Source organism: Chrysochloris asiatica, unplaced genomic scaffold (assembly GCF_000296735.1).
Source record: "Chrysochloris asiatica unplaced genomic scaffold, ChrAsi1.0 scaffold00414, whole genome shotgun sequence".
NCBI classification, from domain to species: Eukaryota; Metazoa; Chordata; class Mammalia; order Afrosoricida; family Chrysochloridae; genus Chrysochloris; species Chrysochloris asiatica.
In genome coordinates, this window is record NW_006408932.1 from 710,394 (window position 1) to 733,734 (window position 23,341).

The window sequence follows — 23,341 nt, forward strand, 5'->3', positions numbered from 1 at the left end:
AACCAAGCACTGTTAAATTTCATTTAACATATCCACAAGCATTAGTCAGATTCTGCATTACAGGTTAAAACAAATGGATTTGATTACCTGTATGTGACAATTCTTAGTGGTAATGAGTTTGTGATGTTTTGGAATTCTTCACTAATTTCTAGAAGTCAGTCATAAAACTAGGATTAAGAAGATGTTACATTTGTACTAGCTTTTAATAAATTCATTCAAATATATTTTATTCAAAACTCAAAATTTGTACATCAAATAATTTTTGTTTTTATTTAAAAATATTATTGCACTACAAATGGCATTGTGATGGTAACACAAGTAGCATATTTATAGCATTTATGCCTAACAATTTTATTTTAATATCATATTAAAGAGTTCAAACTCTGTGGGATGTGTTTTATACCTTTGAGATAGTTACATTCTAAAGTCTCAAGTCGAAAGAGGTTAAAAAGGACTATGTAAATAGCAGTCAGTGGAGCGGTGGAGTGTTAAATATCTTCTATTTATTCTCAGGGGTCATACACATAACATAGTATTGAATTTATGTTAAAATATTGTTCTAAAAGGAGTGTTGACATAAGATCATATGATTTATGTTTCTCATCCATCATAATGATGGATTTTAGACAGATGTTACTGCTTGTCAAACATTGTACAAAATATGGCAAAACCCCATAATATCATAAAAACTATTTGCCTTGATCACCATCTCATCCATCTTTAATTCCTATAAAAATTTTAGTATTAGAAATAAAGATTGATTCAACAGCAAATTTCAAAATATGGTTTTTTAACAAGTTTACCTCAAAGACATTTAACACTTGTCACTCAAAGTTTTACTAACAAAATGTAGTATTTTAGTTTCAGTCAAATAAATGCATCAAAAGTGTTACATATGAACACAGAAAGCATTTATTGGGGATTTTATTTTAAGTAACTAAAATAAATACTAAGAAAATATTTTGCAATTTGGTAAACATTTCCTGGCATACCTTAAATACTGTTAAAAAACAGTAATCCTTTCAAGCTGTTAAAATTTCATTTTTATGTATATGGCTTGAATCTCTCTTTATGATATGTACAATGAGCCTTAATAAATCATTATATGTTTCACTAGGTCTCTGATGCACATGGGAGAAGTTTTGAAACTATCTTATAAGAATAAGAAATACATGTTATTTTTTATGCAAGATAACATCCAAAAGGTCATTCATGAGAGAATTGGTAAAATCCATCTTCCTTGTCCTAACCTATATATTTTTTTGCTCTAATTTTGTCCATTTGTTCTGTGTTCATTATTGCCATGTATGTAAGGCATATGTCCTAGTCCTTCTCCTTAATATCTTTCATTGCAGGTGAATACCTGATTATTAACAATGGTGTATTTCAATTATAAGGAGTCCTAGCAGTGGTGTAGCTAAGTGTCAAAATGTTGGTAGTTCTGACCCACTAGTCACACTGCCGGAGAAAAATAAGGAAGACATTTTTGCATAAAGATTATGGAGAATATAAGGACACTTCTGCTTTGTCCTATACCGTTGCCATGACTCCGAATCCACTACAAATGGATTTGGAGTTTTATTTGTTTGGAGTCCTGGAGTATTATTCAAACAAGTGTGTGTTCAGGAAATTATCAGTTAAAACTCATGGTCACATTTAAAAATATATATCTAAGAGAGCTAGCAGTATTGGAAATTTTTATTTACTAGTACTTACATTTAATGCCTAGTGTGAATAGTACTATGTTTGTCTCTATGGGTGGCACAAAACAGTGTAATATTTAGAGCCAAGAGCTTAAAATTTAGTTGAACAAACATGTGAACAAAATAAGCTTTTAAAATACAATTCAAGCAAGTATGTGACTATATGATTAGCATTTAAAATAAATATTTTAAAGCATTATTTCTAATTGTGATTGAACGATGACCTTCTAAAGTTTTCATATGATTATTGGCATGCAGATTTCTTAGAAAATGAATCATAATATTTAAAAGCAGGACTTGGAAATCTGTATTTTAAATAATAATCTATTGTGTTAGTGATTTGTTGATTAATTATACACAGACCCATAAATGAACATACCCAAACATACACACAAGAGAGTAAGTAAAAAAAAAAAATGCTATGAAGTTTACAGTTTATATATGCACAGGTTTATTATAAACAAAACATGTGGAAAAATCTCTATTTGATCAGTGGATGGCTGTAGACAAGTTATCTCAGTAATGCATTTGTCTAAGTCTTCTTGTTGTTAAGTGCTACCAAGTAAAATTTTGACTCATCGTGACCCTGTAGAGAGTTTCTAAGTAGTTTCTGCTGGGTTTGAATCACTGACTTTGTGGATAAAAGTCCAATGCTTATCCAAAAACATGGCCCCAAGATTGTAAGTCCCTTTGTTGTTGGTTTTTTTTTGTTGTTGTTGTTGAGTCGATTCTGACTCATAGCGACCGTATAGAGGGTTTCCCAGGAACAGCTGGTGAGTTTGAACCACCAACCTTGCAGTTAAAACCAACCTAAGTTCCAATAAAAATTGAGTTTCAAGAGGTTCTGATTCATCAGTTAAATTGAAGGCATATTAGTCAGCACAAAAGGTTACAATGACTGTATTTGGGGAAGTCACAAGTGATCATCTTTATTGATTACAAGTTGTTGTTGTTATTGTTAAGGGTTGCTGAATCAGGTCCAACTCATAGTGACTCTGGGTAGGGTTTCTGAGGATTTGAACTGGTGACCTTGTGGTTCACAATCCAGTGCTGATCCTACAATGCCAAACTATGATTATATAGAAGGACAGTATATATAGAATGACATAGGCAACTTATTATGAAGAAGGTTTAAGAAAATTATAAACTTCATTGCTGAGAAAAAGTTCAGGAAATCTGAGGAAAAAAAAAATTTAGATGATGCTAATACACTCCACTCATTATTCCAGAGTAAAAAAGGCTGCCCAACAATAATTTTGTTGGAAAATCTTAACCCTATCTACCACACACTCCTGATTTTGCTCTTTTACACTTCTTTTGTTTCCAAACATCATTTGATATTTAAAAGAAATTTGATTTGAACCCCACACGGATGCCCAAACTGCCATTTTGACATGGTGTAAATGACTGGGGTCTTTTATCTTTACCTGTAAGTATTTTAAGTCCTCTTGGCTTTCAGCAAGCAAGGTTGTAACATCTGCATATCACAGGTTGTTTATGAGTCTTCCTCAAATCTTGATGCCATGTGCTTCTTCATATAACTCAGTTACTCATTATACAGATTGAAAGAATACAACCCTGGCCCACAGCTTTCTAGATTTTAAAACAATCAGTATTCCCTTATTCTATTTGATTGGCTGACTCTTGGTCTATGTGCAGGTTCCTCATGAACACAATTAAGTGTTTCAAAATACCCAATCCCTGCAATATTGTCCATAGCTTGTCTTGACTCACACATTAAAAGCTTTTGTATTGTCAAAATCACAGGTAAACATCTTTCCAGCATTATCTGCTTTCAGCCAGAATCCATCTGACATCAGCAATGACATCCCTTATTCAATGTCCTTGTCTGAATATGGCTTGAACCTCTGACGGTTGCCTGTCAATGTGCTTTGTAGCCAATTTTTAAAATTATCTTTAGCAGCATTTTACTTGCAAGGGATAGTAATAATATTCTCTGATTATTTCCGCATTCCATTGTGTCACATCTCTTTGCCTTCAGTGAAGCTTAGACTTCTTCGTTCATTACTATTGGTTCTTGATCATATGTTGCCTCTTGAAATTGTTGAACATCAACCATTTCTTTGTGGTACAGTGACTGTGTATTCCTTCCACCTTTTTTTGATACTTTCTGCATCATTTAATATTTTGCTCATGTTGTTGTAAGATGCCATCAAGTCGGTTCTGATTCATAGTGACCTATGCCCAGCAAAACACTGCCCTGACCTGGGCCAATCACATAGTCGTTGCTATGCCTAAGGTTATTGTTGATGTTGTTGTTGTTAGGGGCCATGGAGTCAGTACCCAACCATAGCAACCTTATGCACAGCAGAAGGAAACACTGCCTGATGTTGGGCCAACCTCCCTACTGTTGCCACACTTGAGTCCATCAATGCTGCCACTTGGCCAATACATCTCGGTGGGGGTCTTCCTCTTTTTCTCTGACCCTTTACCTTACCAAATATGATATCCTTCTCCAGTGACTGGTCCCTCCGAACAACATGTCTGAAGTATGAGAGACGAAGTTTGTCCATCCTGGCCTCTGAGGAGCACTCTGGCTGCACTTCTTCCAAAATGGATCTATTGGTTCTTTTGGCAGCCCATGGCACTTTCAATAGTCTCCTCCAACACCATAACTCAAAAGCATCAATTCTTATACAGTCTTCCTTATTCACTGTCCAGTTTTCACATGCATATGAGGTTGTTGAAAATACCATAGCTTGGGTCAGGCGCACCTTAGTCTTCAAGCTGACGTTTTTGCTCTTCAACACTTTAAAAAGGTCCTGTAAGGCAGATTTACCTAAAGCAATACATCGTTTGATATCTTGACTGCTGCTTCCATGAGTGTTGATAGTTGATCCAAGAAGAATGAAGTCCTTGACAACTTCAATAATTTCTCCGTTGATAAGAATGTTGTTTATTGATCCAGTGGTGAAGGCTTTTGTTTTCTTTACATTGAGATGTAATCCATACTGAAGGCTGTGCTCTTTGATCTTCATCAGTAAATGTTTTAAGTCCTCTTCACTCTCAGCAAGCAAGGTTGTATCATCTGCATATCACAGGTTGTTAATGAGTCTTCCTCCGATCCTGATGCCACATTTTTCTTCATATAACCCAGCTTCTCAAATTATTTAGTCAGCATACAAGTTGAATAAATATGGTGAAAGAATACAACCTTGTCGCACACCTTTTTGATTTTAAATCATTCAGTGTTCCCATGTACTGTTCGAACATCTGCTTCTTGGTCCAGGTACAGATTCCTCATGAGCACAATTAAGTGTTCCAGCATACTCGTACTTTGCAATGTTTTCCATAGCTTGTCATGATCCACACAATCAAAAGCCTTTGTGTAGTCAATAAAGTGCAGGTAAACATCTTTCTGGTATTCTCTGCTTTCAGCCAAGTTCCATTGGACATCAGCAATGATATCCCTCATTCCACGGCCTCTTCTGAATCCTGCTGGAACCTCTGCAAGTTCTCTGTCAATGTATGATTGTAGCCATTTCTGTGTTACCTTTAGCAAAACTTTCCTCACATGGGATATCAAAGAGATTGTCCAATGATTTCTGCATTCTGTTGGTTCACCTTTCTTTGGAAAGGGCACACGTACGGATCTCATCCAATCAGTTGGCCAGATAGTTGTCTTCCAAATTTCTTGGCAGAAATAAGTTAGTGCCTCCTGTGCCGACTCACTTTCTTGAAAGATTTCAATTTTTATTCCATCAATTCCTGGTGCCTTTTTCTTTGCCAATTCCTTCAATGCACATTGGACTTCCTCCTTCAGTATCATTAGCTCTTGATCATATTGATGTTTTTAAGTATCGTGAAGTTGGTTCCAACTCATAGTAACCCGGTACGTGGTTTCTGAGACTGTAAATCTTTACGGGAGCAGAACGCCTCATCTTTCTCCGCGGAACCGCTGGGAGTTTCAAACTGCTGACCTTGAGGTTGGCGGCCTCTTGAAATGGTTGAACAGTAACCATTTCCTTTTGGTACAGTGACTCTTGTGTATTCCTTCCATCTTCTCTTGATGCTTTGTGTATCATTCAGTAATTTGCCCAGAGAATCTTTCAATAACGAAAGTTGAGGCTTGAATTTTTTCTTCAGTTCCCCCAACTTGAGAAATGCTGAGCATGTTCTTCCTTTTTGGTTGGGGGGTCTGCCTCTTTTTTTTCCACCCCTCCACTACCAAACACGATATCCTTCTCCAGTGACTTGTCCTTTCTGACAATATGTCTGAGTATGAGAGACAAAGTCTGGCCATCGTGGCTTTCAAGGAGCACTCTAGCTATACCTCTTCCAAAACATAGTAACCTTGCTCATAGTAACTTCAATATTACAAGTTAAGACTTGAGATTTGTTTCTTCAATTCTTTCTGCTTGAGAAGTTCTGAGCATTTTCTTTCCTTTGGTTTTCTAACTCCAGGCCATAAGTTTGAATCTACCAATCACTATGTGGGAGCAGGATGAGGCTTTCTTCTTCCATAAAGATTCATAGCCTTGGAAACCCTATACAGGGTCGCTATGAGATGGAACAGACTTGGTGTCATACAACCACTACCACTTTCTTATTTCTTGAAAGTCTGGATTCTCTGACCAAGTTTATGTTTGTGGATCATACCATTTAATTGTTTTATGTATTATGAGTTGTTGTTTTTTTTTTTTTAAATTTTCATTTTGCTTTTTCTCTACTTTGTTGTTAATTTTTTTTTAAATGTTTTATTGTGAATTATGTGGTAGCTTACATGGGAGAACATTAGCTTTACATTCATCCTATCGTATATCATTTCATTGCCATGGTTACAATCTCCTCAATACATCAACAACCACCCACAGGGTATACCCTGCAAGCCTGCCTCCCCAGTTGTCAGCATGCAGCCCCTCTCCCTTTCTTGGTCTAAAGTCCCCAGCCGCTCTATCTCTCCACATCATCGTCTCTGCCTCCATCTATGACATCACTGCTTCTCTGGATAGGGTCCCGCTCTCCGCTCTTCTCTCTTGATATACCCAGGGACCTCTGCTCCTACACTGCAAAGTCTAATCACTCCCCTCCTTGCTACAAATGTCTGCCTTTTCATTTCCAGCCCTCACAATCAGTTCTGATAACAATTATTCACTAATGTATCACAAGAGACCTATCTGCATTTCCTTTCATCAGCCCCGCCTAGACAGATTGGATACTACTCAGTGGAGATTCTACCTTCCTCCACGCTCTTTGGATCTAGATTCCTTCTTGAAAGCTTGTAAGCCACTCACTTCTTGCTTTTGAAGCCCCTCCCTGCCCCCCCCCCATTTTGAGTAGCCAATGTCCAAGTTCCCATACCTGTCTACTCTGTGTATGGAAGAGGTGGAATGATCCTCGTTGTAAAGATTTTTCCCTCTTTTGAGCTACTGCATCCATAGGTGTAGGTAAAGTTCATAAATTTGTATTAAATTACTCTTTTTTTCCCTCTTCTTTCTTCTTCTAGTTGAGCTCTGATCATCCAGTCATTGAAGCCAGGTCAAGTGGGTATTATGTGCAATTGTGGATGTTCTTGTGCATATGCCGTCTCTTCTTATCAGCCGGATGCTTCACTTTCCACTCTAGTCCTCTGTGGTTATGTCTCTGACTCTGGACCCAAGAGTCCCCAGGTCTTGCAACACTTACTGGCCAACCAAGTCCAAGTTCACAGGAGTCTGTTGAATGTTGTAGGTCTTAGCTCACAGCTTCATTGCTGTTTTTCCCTCACTTCCCCTTATTTGTGACAAATATGATAACCAATCAGAGTGTGTAATCCCATTGAGTCTTAGTCTTGGAAGGGGGTTTGCTCTGAGGGGACCCAACCACTTACCTTGAGGTATCCTGGGCAAGCAACTTGATTATTCTTACAGTAATCAGTCAGTCTGCTGTTACTGTTTTGTATTTTTCCTGTAGGTCTTTCTTTCAAGAAATATCTTCTGTTCTTCTAGCCATTCCAGGCTGGTCTGCTTGTCTTTTCAAGTGGAGATTTCCCACCTCTGAAGATTCTAGACGCTGTTCAGGACTCCACCTATGGTCTTTTGTAATGCAGAGGCTCCACAGGAAGCCACCTTCACTGGGCATGTTGTAGCCCAATATTAGATATCCCAATCAGTTATAGGCTGAAAATGGACATAAGCTTTCTGTGGTGATATTTCTGGCTATTGTTTTCTCTCCCCCTCCAGTGTCTGTTTTATAATGGTATACCAGGGAAACCAAGATTCAAAAGACAACCAAGCATCTTAACATTATTTTCCCCTTTTTCTCCATTCCAAACATGTCTTAATCCCTGTACTCAGAGCCCTGTTTTTCCAAGGTTGTGCATACATCATTATTTACCTCTGTCCCACTTAGCCCATGCAAACCTGTCTAATTGTTTTCCCGTCTACTTCGTTCTTCCATTCACCTCCCCCTTCTTGTATATTGCCCCCCTTTCTAGCACCCAAACTATCCTGTGTCTATTCCCTTCCCTGTGCTCCACCTTCCCCTCCCTCCCCTCATCCCACCCCCTAAATCCCAGTAGCCAGCAAACCCCCCTCCCCCTTTAGTATGGGTTATTTTTCTTAGACTTTTACAGTAGTGGTCCTATGCAGTATTTCTCCTTTTGTGACTGACTAATTCCACTCAACATAATGTCCTCAAAGTTCAACCACATTATGTGGTTGCTTGCAGCTTACTTGTTATTCTTCAAAGTAGCATAATACTTCATTGTGTGTATGTACAACTGTTTGTTTATCCATTATTCAGTTGATGGGCACTTTGGCTGTCTCCATCTTTTTGCTGTTGTGAATAGTATTGCTATGAACATTGGTGTGCGTATATCTACTTATGTTATTGCTCATATTTCTTGTGGGTAAATACCAAGTAGAGGAATTGCTGGATCATAAGATATCTATTTCTCTTTGATCCCCTATAGATTAAACTAAAAGTCCGTGGAAAGAAAGTTCAATGAAACAGAAGAAAATAAAAATATAAACTTAAAATACATTATTAATTAAAATCATAGACATAAAGAAAGGAAAATACTGAAGCATATATAATTTCTTTGCTCACAAAATTGAAGAGTATACATTTATATCTCACTTCCTGCCTATCTCATTATCCAATGTTTCACATTTATGCCAATAGTAAAAAAAGTACCATCTAAATATTTGCTGCATTGATGATGGCATTGGGCAATAAGGATCACTGAGATTTCTGACCCTGTATGCATGGAGAAAGATTTTATTTCACTTCTTATGAAGTGCCAGAGTGTGTGGTTTCCCTTAGATGCTGGTGTGCTATGCAGAGTGGAGGGGAAGCTGGAGTGGGACCAGTGGAGATAGGATACTGTCCAGTGGGTCTTGGGTGCCTAGAAGGTGCTGAAGCTTGGGCAGCAGTAGCCAGTATCCTACAGGTGGACTGGTCTTGAGTCCAAGGTGAAAGTGAGACCCTGGAGTTTAGCCTCAGAACTCAGCTCTGAAGGGTGACAGGTATAGGCCTGGTAGTGGTTAGGAGCACCCCGAAGGCAGACACTCCAGTGCCCAGATAGCATGTGGCCCCGTGTCAGATGACCACACTGTACAGCAGGAAAGCTATCTGAGTGGGAAAAGAGTCAGAAGATGAGTGACAAAGGGCATCTACTGTTTAAAGTGATGGGAAAAGACTGAGCCTGCCTATTCTGATCTCAGAGAAAGCATTGCACTGTTAATTCTCGTGGGAACATGGGGTAATAAGAGGCTAGGTTGCCTAGCAAGAGCTGAGAAATGCATGTGCAAGCAGTTGGCAGGGGGACGGACCCAGTAGGCAGTATGCACCACTCCTGTAGCATCTATGTCCTTTGACATATGCATGGTTCATACACTGTACTATAGGCAGGAGAGGGAGAACACACCAAGGATGGAGACAGGTTAGCACTTGGGTCACCTGGCTCTGGATAATTGGGTGTCCTTCCCCTGCAAATGGCAACTGGGCCAAGCTCTCTTGAGGAAACATGGGTAAAAAGGAGGTAGTGGTGACAGGTGATCTTATTAGGGACCTAGTTGGAGATTCACAATATAGATGAGGGGGTACAGTGATGTGGTCAACCTTCATTTTCATATAATGCCAGTTTTTGCATAATTACCTGTTCTTTGGTAACTAGTCATGTTAAGTGAGAAGTGGATGTACTTTAAACTGAAGAAGCCCTTGTGGCACAGTGGTCAATGCATGAGGTTGCTAATGAAAAGTTTAGTGGTTTAAACTCACCAGCCACTCCATGAAAGAAAGATGTTAACAGTCTGCTTTTGCAAATGTTTACAGCCTTAGCAACCCTATGGGACAGTTCTGTTAAGCCCAAGAGGGGTCCCCTTTGAGTTGGAACAACAACAATTAATATTAGCTAGAGCATCAATAAATTAAAATTTTATCAGAGTCCTGGTAAAATAACTTTGATGGCAAAATGTTTTATTTTATTCTTGAATTACATAGAACAAAGTCAAACTTCCATAACACTATAAACACTTAATAAATAATAGCCATATTTAGTCACATTTCTTAGCAGTTTATTCCTTTAAAGTTAATGTTTTCTACTAAAAGAAATCTGCATAGTCCCTTAGCCATTGATTAATTTCAATAATGAATAGCAACTTTGATGCTTAATCCTCAAAGCATGCATTTCATATTAATATTCTGAATCCTTTAAGCAGAAAATTAGCAATTCTTGTAATCCAGGGGGAGAGTAAATTCATAATAATTTGCCTGGAAAAATATCTTTCCAGTAAAAACTAATCTCTAATCCAAAAACTTTTATTGCTGTTGTTGATAGGTGGTGTCAAGTCGGTAATGGCTCAGAGTGAATTTATGCACAACAGAACAAAGAACTGCCCGGTTCTGAACCAATCTCAAAACGGTTGCCACACTTGAACTGAATGCTTATACCACTGTCCCAATCCATCTCACTGGGTGATCGTCCTGTTTTTGTTGATCTTCCACTTTACCAGGAGTTCTGGGGTGGTGCAGTGGGATGAAGCAGTAGACCAAAAGCTTGGCTTGAATTACAAACCTGTAGTTCAAACTTACCAGGTGCTCCTTGAGTCCCTTATGCAGTGTTGCTATTACCTGGAACAGACTCAATGACACTTAAAGACAACAACCACTTTACCAAATATGATGTCCTTCTCCAGGCACTGATCCCTTCTGATAATATGTTTGAAGTATGAGAGATGAAGTGTGGCCATCTTGGTTTCTAAGGAACTTCTAAGGTTGTACTTCTTCCAACATAGATTTCTTTGTTCTTTTACCGGCCCATGGTATTTTTAATATTCTCCTCCAGCATCACAACTCAAATCCATCAGTTCCTCTATGGCTTTCTTTATTCATTGCCCAATTTTCACACACATATGAGGTTATTGAAAATACTGTGGGTTGGGTCCTCAAACTGACATCTTTGCTCTTCAACACTTTAAAGAGGTCTTGTGCAGTAGATTTACCTAATGCAATACATCTTTTGATTTCTTTATTGCTGCTTCCTTGAGTGTGGATGGTTGACCTGAGAAAAATGAAGTCTTGACAACTTCAATCTTTTCTCCATTTATGTGTATGTTGTTCATTGTTCCAGTGGTGAAGATTTTTGTTTTCTTTACATTGAAGAGCAACTCATTCTACAGGCTGTGATCTTTGATGTTCATCAGAAAGTATTTTACGTCCTCTTTGTTTTCAGCAAGCAAAGTTGTATCATCTGCATATCACACATTGTTAGTGAGTTTTCCTTCAGGTCATGCTTTTTGTTCATATAATTCAGCTTCTCAAATTATTTGGTTAGCATAAAGATTAAATAAGTATGGTGAAAGAATACAACACTGGCACATACCTTTTCTAATTTTAAACCAGTCAGTGTCTCCTTGTCCTGTTCAAAAAACTGTCTCTTGGTCTATGTACAGGTTTCTCATGAGTATTCTGGAATACTCATACTCTGCAATGTTGTCAATAGCTTGTCACGATCCACAAAATTGAAAGCCTTTGAGTAGTCATTAGAGCATAGGTAACATCTTTCTGGTATTCTCTGCTTTCAACCAAGATCCACCTGACATTAGCAATTGTATACCTTGTTCTTATTCTGCCTAGAACCTCTGAGAGTTCTCTGTCACCTTATGGTTACAGCCATTTTTTAATTATCTTTGAATCATTTTATTTGCATACAATATTAACGATATTATCCACCTATTTCTGCATTCTGTTAAGTCACCTCTCTTTGAAATGTGCACAATATGGATCTCTTACAATCAGTTGCTGTCTTCAAAATTTTACATAGTTTGTTGGAAGATTTTAATTTGAATTTCATTAATTCCCTGACCCGTGTTCTTTGCTAATGCCTTCAGTGAACTTGAACTTCTTCCTTTAGTGCCACTGGCTCTTCATCATTAGCTGGCTCTTACAATGGTTTTCATCAACCATTTCTTCTTAGTACAGTGACTCGGTTTATTTCTTCCATCTTCTCTTGATGCTTTTTGCATCATTCAATATTTTGTCCATAAAATCTTTCAGTATTGCAATTGAGGATTGATTTTTTTCCTTCACGTCCCTCAGCTTGAGAAATGCTGAGCATGTTCTTGTCTTTAGGTTTCTAACTAGGTATCTTTGTACATTTCATTGTAATTTGACTTTTTTTGGGGGGGTTGCTCTTTTAAATTTTATATGCAGCTCTTCTTATTTCTTACATTTGCTTTAGCATCTCTAATCTGAGGAGCAAGTTTCAGAGCCTCTTCTTACATCCATTTTGGTTTGTTTCTTCTTTCCTGTCTTCTTAAAGAACTTTTTCTTTCTTCCTATATGATGTTCTTGATGTCATTCATCCCACAACTCTGCTGGTCTTCAGTATTTAGTGCCTAATTCACCAAATCTGTTCTTGAGATGATCTCTAAATTCAGGTGGGATGTGTCCAAGGTCATATGTTGGTATTCATAAATTGGTTTTATTAGCCATTTAGTAATAATAATTTTCTAAATATTATTTTCTTCTCACTCTCCCTCAATCTCTCTCTCACCTGCATCTGAGCTCATCAGTGTAGTTTGATTGACACATTAGTTTTTATGGCACATTATTCAAATCACTGGAAAAATTACAACTACATTAATGAGGGGGAATGAAAAACGACCTATTTCATTTTTTAAAAAGTACACTTCAAACAATCTCCACTGGCTGTGGCTGTTCTTCTGATGTGTATCTGTGTGGATTTGAAGTGCAACCCTTTTGGTAAGTAGCCCAGTTCTTAACATTTTGTGCTATGACTTCCTCTCGTTGATTGTGGAACACGTGGTAGGCCTTGTGCTAAAAATGCATCATCTCTATTAATCTTACATCTCTATCATTTTATGAAAAAGACATTGTCACAAAATTCAGTGTCTTAGACAAAGTAAAGATCATATTGGTGATCTGAGGGAGATCCTTTAAAAAATGTCCTCACATAAATACAAAATTTTCACACAAAAATATTTTGCGTGTTTTTCTAATGACATAGGAGAAAATTTTCAAATCGCCTACTTTTCCTAATTGAGCCCAAACTTTCTTGTCTTGATTTTATGGCATGATTTGCCTTTGAGATTGTTTCTCAAAGGATCCCTTACCCTGTAAAAGAAGACAAATTCTTTTTTAAAGCACCCTGACTTTAATTATATTGCTGTTTCATGATTTAAATTGTAAGACTGTTTTTGATAAGAATGTATTCCATTGTGCTCTAGTACAATGCTGCATTAAATTAAGAATGTCTTACAATTTTCTAGAAATTTTGCATTTTTCCTTTTAATGCAACTTCTTACATAACAGAGAATACTCCAAATTTAAAACATTAAAATCGTATTCATTTAAAAATGCATAGAACTATCTTTGATTGAAATGAGAGACTTAATTGAATTTCCGCTAAAAAAAGTCTTTTATCTCTTTTTTAGTTTATTGGTTAAAACTTAAATTCAGCAATAAAAAAGGCCGAGTTGCTATAGTTTCACTTAAACTGGACAAATAATTATCTCTCCTCTGTGAGTAGCTTTAAATCTGCATATTTTATGACATACCATCATTGTTATTTTCCAGCCCTCTTAGCTCCATTCATTGAATTAAAATGTATTTTTAGCTCCTATTGTGAGTGTATGGGTTTATTGTGATTCGTTTTTGAATCGCTAAGGAAACATTAGCCAAGCAAGTGGAAGCACAGAAGGCAAGAATTTAGACTGAAGAAGAGGAAGATTTTGATGCAGCATAATATAGGTAAAGAAGGCAAATGCATAGATTAGGAAGAGATACAGATATGTTGAAGGAATGTCATTTTTTCACAATATTGGCTGACCCTATTATAGATTGCTCTCACCTGATTTCATTCCAGGTTGGGGACAAAGGTCTTTCTCATCTTCAGCAGGTGATTTAGCGGGTAAAACAAGTTATTCTTTCTCTTGGTTTTCTATATTAACCTTTTCTATCTTCAACTTGTCAGTTGGATACAGCACATTTGTCACTTTATCAACTTTTGATTAGAGAGGAGCTTTGCTATTAACCTCATATGCTCAAGAGATAAATAGACAGATGGACATGCAGAGAGAATAAATGTCTAATTTCTAATTCCATTCCTTAATGCTAAATATATCTTTAAGAAAGAAGACACATATCTAGCAAAATAAGTCTCGGAAACCCTATACAGCATTGCTATGAGTCAGAACTGACACCATGACACATAACCAACCAAAGCAATATACTAGATGGGAAAGTAGTTTTAATTCACATATACTAACAATTATTAATTTTTACTGATGCAAATAGACAATTTATTATACACATTGGTTATTGATGCATCAAGAGTTTCTCTGAATGAGGTTTTTTATGTTTTTTGTTTTTAATTTGATGAACTAACTGCACATGCATCTTTTTATTTTAGGAGGTAATTGAATGTGCTCTTCAAAATAACTTTAAACATAATTTCAGTGGGAAATTTGAGAAACTATTTCCCAATGAAAATGACAAGAAGTATCAAAATATTTGTTTAGCTTTTAGGGACTACATACCATCATTAATCTTGCAAAAATGATGCAAGGCAAAACTAGATAGTCATTCTAGTTTTATAGTTGAGAGTCAATGTAGAAATTATTGAGATAAAAAGGAGATTTTCCAACATGTATCCAGGATTTCTAATTAATATAAACATTGTCTTTCTTGCATTACAAATTTCTCAAAAAGAATTTATTATATGAAAATTTTCATAAACATCCACAGTGTTGGTGCTAATTGTGTTCTGTCAAGTTATTTTCAACTCATAGCAACCCCTGGATAGGCTTTCTATGGTTGTAAATATTTACAGGATCAGAAAACCTCATCTTTTTCCAGTGGAGACACTGGTAGATTCATACTGTTGCCTTTGCAGTTAGCAGCCCAAGTAGTAACACACTATGCTACCAGGGTTCCTTATTAGCATCTAGAGTTCTAGCCATATTACCCAAAAGATTAGGAGTAATATGAAAATATACATTGTTACAATACTTATAGCTTAGTTTTTTTTTTTTTTTTTCATTTCAGAATATAACATATTTTTGGTACAATTGTATAAAAAGAATATTGAATACCAACAAATGAATCTAATATGAAATATATCAAATCTTAAAGGAATTTGGAGTCTCTTAATAAGATGGACATATTGTCTTCAGAAGTAAATAGGTCTAGAGGAAGGATATATCAAGAAACAATAGCTTTACATTTTAATATTTTTAAAATAAAGGTTTCTATGGTTTTGACTTAACATTGTAGTTCAATTTTTTAATTATTTGCTCAGCATACAGGTTTAGTTACTATGGTAAAAAGATAAATACCAAATACTGAACTAGAGATAGTTGCTTTTGAGTGAGTTTTGATTCATGATAATTTCACCTGTGTCATAGGATTTTCAGTGACTTATTTATTGGAAGCAAATAATAAATTCCTTCAGAGATGCATCTCTGAACAAGGACCTAGAAACTTACAGTTAGCAGGCAGACACATTAACTGTTGCACCACTCAAAAAACAAGCCATTTGCAACAGAGTCAATTTGAACTAACAGGGACTTTAGGAGAGAGCAGAACTGTCACATAGGGTTTCCAATACTGCACTTTAAAAAAAAAAAAAAAAAAATTCCTCCACAAAGATTTTACTTGCTTGTTTGTTTTTTGTGCCTTCCCTTTAATCTGAGCTAATGAGCCCACTCTCTAGTTAGTGATTTATCCTCCCTTTTCCCATTCCTGTTGTTATTAAATGGCATCAAGTCAATTCTGATTCATTTGTTGTTGTTGTTAAGTGCCGTCGAGTCGGTTCCGACCCATAGCGACCCTGTACAGGGTTTCCGAGGGTGTAAATCCTTACGGGAGTAGAAAGCCTCATCTTTCTACCACGGGGCGGCTGGTAGTTTCGAACCGCTGACCTTAAGGTTCGCAGCCCGATTCGTAACCACTACGCTACCAGAGCTCCGATGCTATATATGGTTTCTGAGGCGAGGCTAGTGAGCTTGAACTGCTGACTTTCATGTTCCAGCCAACTTTGCAGTCCAACACATTATCCTACAGCTCCACACTCTGTTGCTGTCAGGTGCCATTAAATCGGTTCCTACTCATGAATAACAGAAGGCAACACCCTCAATCCTGAGCTATCCTCATGATCACTGTTAAAGCTTGAGTCCAGTGCTGCTGCTTCTGTGTCAATCCATCTTGTTAGGGGTCATCCTCTTTTTCATGGACCCTCCGCTTTACCTAGTATGATGATCTTCTCCAGGAACTGGTCCCTCCTGACAATATATCTGAAATATAAGAGGCAAAGTGTGGCCATCTTGTGTTCCAAGGAACATTCTGGCTGTATTTATTCCAACACGTATTTGTTTGTTCTTCTGGCAGACCATGTTACTTTTAATATTCTTATCCAACACCATAACTCACATGCATCAAATCTTCTCTGGTTTTGTTTATTAATTGCATGTGATATTAATGACACTGTCCAATGATCTCTGCATTCCATTGGGTCACCTCTCTTTGGAATGGGCACCAGCATGGATCTCTTTCAATCTGTTGAACAGACAGCTGTATTCCAAATTCCATTGCATAGATGAATGAGTGAGTGCCTCCTGTGTTGAATTTGTATTCCACCCATTTCTAAAACCTTGTTCTTTGCTTTCATATAACTTCAGTACATCTTGGACTACTGCCTTCAGTATCATTGGATTTTATCATATGCTATCTTTTGAAATGATTGAATAATGTCCATTTGTTTTTGGTATAGTGACTGTGCATTCTTTCTGTCTTTTTGAAATACTGAAAGATCCTAGGTGCAAAATATTGAAAGATACATAAAGCATTAAAAGATTATAGAAAGAATATACATAGTCACTGTACCAAAAACAAATGGACAATGTTCAACCATTTTAAGCGATAGCATATGATCAAGAGCTCATGGTATTGAGGGAAGAAATCAATAAAACACGAAAAATTTCTTTCCTGTATTCTCTGCATCCAGCCAAAGTCTTTCTGATGTCAACAATGATAATACTTATCCCATGTCCTCATTTGAATCTGGATTGAACCTTTGGCAGCTCCCGGTCAATGTTTAATTAACTTTAGAAAAATATTACTGGCATGTGATATTAATGATATTGTCTGGGGAGTTCCACATTCTGTTTGTTGTGTCTTTTTGGAGTGGGCACAAATATGGATCTCTTCCAATTAGTTGCCCAGGTAGCTTTCGTACAAATTTCTTGGCAAATATGAGTAAGTGCCTCAGAAAGATGTTTATTTACATGTTATTGATGATGCAAAGGCTTTCAACTGTGTGGATCATGACAAACTATCGATAACATTGTAAAGAATGGGTATTCTAGAACACTTACTTCTGTTCATGAGGAACCTGTAAAAAATGAAAACAAGTCCATGAGAGCCAAAATATGACACTGAATACATCCCACCTGAATTTAGAAATCATCTGAAGAACAGATTCAATACATTAAACACTAAAGACTAAAGATCAGAAGAGTTGTGGGATGACATCAAGAACATCATATATGAAGAAAGCAAAAAGTCATTAAGAAGACAAGAAAGAAGGAAAAGGTCAAAATGGATGGATGTCAGAAGAGACACTGAAAGTTGCTCTCCAGCATAGAGATGCTAAAGCAAATGGAATAAATGAGTAGGTACAAGTGCTGAAAAGAAAAATTTAAAGGTCAGCTTGAGAAGAGAAAGTCAAATACTACAATAAAATGTGCAAAGATCTGGAGTCAGAAACCAAAAAAGAAGAACACACTCAGAATTTCTCAAGCTGGGAGAACTGAAGAAACAATTCAAGCCTTGACTTTCATTATTGAAAGATTCTCTGGGAAAATTTTTGATTGATGCAGAAAGCATCAAAAGAAGATGGAAGGAATTACAAAGTCACTATACCAAAAGGAAAGGTTGATGTTCAACCATTTCAAGAAATAACATGTGATCAAGAGCCAATGATACTGAAGGAAGAAATCCAAGGTGCATTGAAGGAATTGGCAAAGAACAGACCTCTAGGAACTGATGGAATAAAATTTAAGTATTTCAATAAAGTGAGGCAGCACTGGAGCCACTCTCTCATCTATACCAAGAAATTTGTAAAACAACTATCTGGATGACTGATTGGAAGAGATCCATATTTGTGCCCATTCCAAAGGGAGGTGACCAAATGAAATGCAGAAATCATCGGACAATCTCTTTGATATTCCATGTGAGTAAAATTTTACTAAAGCTAATACAGAAATGGCTACAATCATATATTGACAAAGAACTTACAGAGGTTCAAGCCAGATTCAGAAGATGATGTGGAACCAGGGATATCATTGCTGATGTCCGATGGATCTTGGCTGAAAGCAGAGAATACCAGAAATATGTTTGTCTGTGCTTTATTGACTACATAAAGGCATTCAATTGTGTGGATCATGACAAGCTATGGACAACATTGTGAAGTTGTGCTCATGAGGATATGTACCTGGACCAAGATGCAGTTGCTTGAACATAACTTGGGAACACTGAATGGTTTAAAATTAAGAAAGTTGTGCAAGAAGGTTGTATTCTTTCACCATAGTTATTCAACCAGTATGCTGAGCAAATAATTCGAGAAGCTGGGTAATACGAAGAGAAATGTAGCATCAGGATCGGAGGAAGATGCATTAACAACCTGCGGTATGCTTTTCTGAAAGTGAAGAGGACTTAAAATACTTATTGATGAAGATCAAAGGGCACAGCCTTCTGTATGGATTGTATCTCAATGTAAAGAACACAAAAATCCTCACCACTGGACCAATGGACAACATTCTTATCAACAGAGAAAAGATTGAAGTTGTCAAGGACTTCATTCTTCTTAGATCAACTATCAACACTCATGGAAGCAGCCATCAAAATATCAAACAATATATTGCATTAGGCAAATCTCCTGCACAAGACCTTTTTATAGCATTGAAGAGCAAAGATTACAGCTTAAGGACCGAGGTGCACCTGACCCAAGCTATGGTATTTTCAATAACCTCATATGCATGTGAAAGCTGGACAGTGAATAAGGAAAACTGTAGAAGAATTGATGCTTTTGAATTATAGTGTTGGAGGAGAATATTGGAAGTGCAATGGGCTGTCAAAAGAACCAACAGATCTGTTTTGGAAGAAGTGCAGCCAGAGTGTTCCTTGGAAGCCAGAATGGCCAAACTTCATCTTTCATACTTTGGACATTTTGTCAGGAGGGACCAATCGCTGGAGAATGATATTATGTTTGGTAAGGTGGAGGGTCAGAGAAAAAGAGAACGACTTCCAGTGAGATGGATTGGCAAAGTGGCAGCATGAATGGGCTCAAGTATGTCAATGATTAGAGTTTGGCCCAGGATCAGGCAGTGGGTCTTTCTGATGTGCACAAGGTCACTATGGGTGGGTACCTACTCAATGGCACCTAACAACAACAATTGACAAATTCAACTACTTTACTGTGATGTGATTAAATAAATATAATAATATCATTGATTATAACCATTAATTTCTCACAGAACAGATTCCATGTATCAAAATAAAATGATGCACAAAACTGGTGAAAATATTTGGGTAGCTATCGTCGCATCTTATTTACTCCTCCAAGGGGAGGAGATGAGGCATTATTTTGAATATTACTCGACATATTTTAGAATCTGAATCTCCCTTTATGGCATATTTTTGTCCTCTTCTGCTCTACTTTCAGACATTTATGCTGTTACATTATTCAATTATGGTATATTACTTGCCCAATTGAAAAATAAAAGAATATTCTTGCTCAATTGAAAACCTATGTACCCAACATGTAGTTCCTCTAATTTGAAATAATTACATTATACTAAATGTGATTCCATTTATTATACTTGATCACATCAATTTTCCTTTCAATAGTTTCAGATATGATTTGTCTTGTGTCTTTGTTACATAGTGCAATTAAAACAGAAACACCATAGGTGGATGGCTTTATCAAGTAGAAATGTATTTTCTCACATTTAGAAAGTCTGAAATTAGGGTGTCAGTTCCAGGGGAAGGTTTTGTCTTTATGCTGCCTATGTAGGAAGATCCTTGTCTCTTTACACTCCTTGTCTTGGATAATATTCATGTAACATTCGTTCTCCCTCTCTGTTTGCTTGCTTTTCCTAATCTGTTCTCTTAGTATTTTGTAAGAAATTATTCAAATCACACCTTACACTAATTTTGTCTCATTAACATAGAAAAGACAACCCATTTTTAAATAGAATTTTAATAATTATAGAGCATAGGATGTACAATACATATATTTGGATGATAGTATCCAACCCATATGGAACTCTGGTGTTGTGCTGTAGGATAAGCATTGAACTACTAACCATAAGGTCATAGATTCAAGCCTACCAGTTGGAATTGACTCAGTGGCATTGGGCTTGATTTGGTTTGATTCAATCCATAACATTCAACCCTTTGGCCCCAAAACTCATGTTCTTCACTCCATTATATAATCCCAATAGGCTTAAATCAACTCCAAGGTCAAAATATCATTTCAAAACCATCTTAAACAAATATGGGTGAGACATTAGGCATATTCCATCCTTGGGCAAAAGTCCTTTTCATCTGAGAACCTGTGAAATATAGAATAAAAGTTATCTGTTGCCAAAATACAATGATGAAACAGACACAGGTATACACACTGATTACATGTTAAGGGGAAAAAATAGAGGGGAAGAAGGTACAATGGACATGAAGCTAGTCTAAAATTCAGCAGAACAATTAACATTAGCTCTCAAGATTTCAAAATAATCCTGATTTTTGGGATCATTTGGTTATGGCTCTGCCTCCAGACTCTAGGTTCTGACCATATTATCTGATTTCTGTATGGAAATCCTTCAGCTCTGATTTCCAGACCCACTAGCATGGTTACTCTGCTCCCTTTATTTTGGGTAGTCTTATTCTCCTATTCTATCCAAGGGGCAACTCTACTTTGTTGGCCTTGACATGTTTTATTCTTCTGTTCCTTATGCCTGACAGGCCCTCACCCTCAGCTTTGGACAGCAGCTCCAATCTCTTGACCAAACTGAATGGCAGCCATGCACTATGGAGTCCAGTTGGAGAAAATTTAATTCTATGAAACCTAGGAGGCCCTGGTTTTACACTTTGACACCCTAGAGGCCATTATCTCACTTTTTGAGACTGAGGCTACTCTTCCTCCAGTGTTTCTTCCAAGTGTTCTACTGATCTCTTACTGCTGCAGGTATTGTTTATTGTCTTTCCTGGGGGACCACAGATGTAGCTCCTTTGACAAGTTTCCTACCTACACAATTCCAAAAGACAGAGAACATTTTCTCATTTTGTTCTTTTTCTGTTCCCCTCAGGCTAAGCTGACTTTTTTTTGCTATAGTAGTTGGGTAGATCCATCAGTCATAGGCTTAATCTATTTGACAAAATATTGTATAGTTATGTCCTTGACAAAAATTCTAGGACATATTTCCCTAGTTTGTAAAACAGAGTTTCCAAATCTTTAAGAATTGTTTTCATTTTGCACAGGTTATTTTATGTCCATCTCTTTCCTCCAACATTTTACTAAAAACAACAAGGAGAGATCCCGTGGCTGCTTTAAGATTTTGTTTAGAAATCTCCTCAGCCAGATACCCAAATTCATCATTTACAAGTTTAACCTTCCACTAAAAATTTGAAGATAATTCAGACAAGTTCTTTACCACTGCATAAAAAAAGCACCACATTTCTTCCATTATCCAACAACAAACTCATGTTTGCTTTCAAAAGCCTCACCAGAGGGCATTTAACCTCACTGTTCTATTGCTACTGCCATGTGTATTCTCTAAGATAATGGAGACTTTCTCTTTTTTTAAGAAAGCTAGAACCAGACTTCAGAGTGCAACTCTTTGGGAGGACTTTCTTTCTCCAGACAGTTCTTGTCTCTTGGAACTTATTTTCCTGAGTGATATTTTCGTGGCTTTGACTCACTTTTCTCTCATCTCAGTTTGTTTGCTTGTCCTGATTTGCTTTTTAAATATATTATTCGAGATTGATTCAAATCACACCCTACACTAATCATGCCTCATGAACAAAACAATTCAAGCCATAGCTGCATGGAATTATAAACTAACTACATGCATAGAGGTTAGGATTGACAACAAACATTCATTTTTGTTTGGACACAATTCAATCCATAGTACCTTGTAAGAATCTTTTTTTGCATTATGTGACAAAATTTAAAGAATAAAAAAAATACATGCTCATTATTTATGAATATCTCAAACAATTAGTAACAGAGGGAATTACTATAGACTATAATAAGCAAAAATTTATTGTTAGAAAATCATAGAAAATTTCATTAAGCAAAAACATAAAAAATGTGAAGCTATTGTTCCTTCACATATCCTCCATCTAGGTCTATACATTTCTGAACATTGTGTCTCATCTCTCCAACCCTTCCCTGAAGAATTCTGCATTCTTTGATTTACACCTTATCAAAATGGCAGTTTGGAATCCTTGAGGTATTTAAATTGTGATCCTTTTAAATATCACTTGGGTATGGGAAACAGAAAGAAGGCTGAATAGGTAAGAGCAGGACTATAATGTAGATAGGGTTTCTTGGAGAAATATTTTTAGGACAGGCTTTCTTATCCTTGTATGGTGAACAGGTTCATTGTCATGAATGGAAACAAAAAAAAATGTTGATGCAAATTTCCTGAACTTTTTCACACCAATGTACTTTTCAATTTTCTTAAAATATCTTCACAATAAGTCCCCACAGTGGTCCTGTATCCTTTGAAAAAAATCTATCAAGATCACCCTTTTGGAATCTCAAAAAATAGATACCCTAACTTTCTTTGCTATCCCTCTGCCTTGAATTCTCTGAGTTATTTCCAAGTTTCTTTAAATTACTCAATCCACCTAAACTGGTTGTCTTCTGTAGGGCAACATTCTCATAAGCTTGCTGAAAATCTTTGAACTATTTGGCAAGATATCTACTTGACTTTTGTTTAAATTTGATATTAGTCCTGACTTGAAAATATTTTTATTTTCATCTCACAGCAGGTAATTGTTTCCGGTTTTCTGTAGGCACTCTAATAAAACTAAGGTAAGTGTACTAGGGTGCATCATAAAATTCATGGAAAATGTAATTAAAATATAGTAAAATTTCTTCATGAATTTTT

The 23,341-nt window shown here is 36.6% G+C and overlaps 1 pseudogene; it reads left to right on the plus strand.

Annotated features, from left to right (window-relative positions):
- The first annotated feature begins 1,543 nt into the window (after nt 1-1,543).
- The window catches only part of LOC102820247, a 55,328-nt pseudogene continuing 33,530 nt past the window's right edge, over nt 1,544-23,341 (plus strand).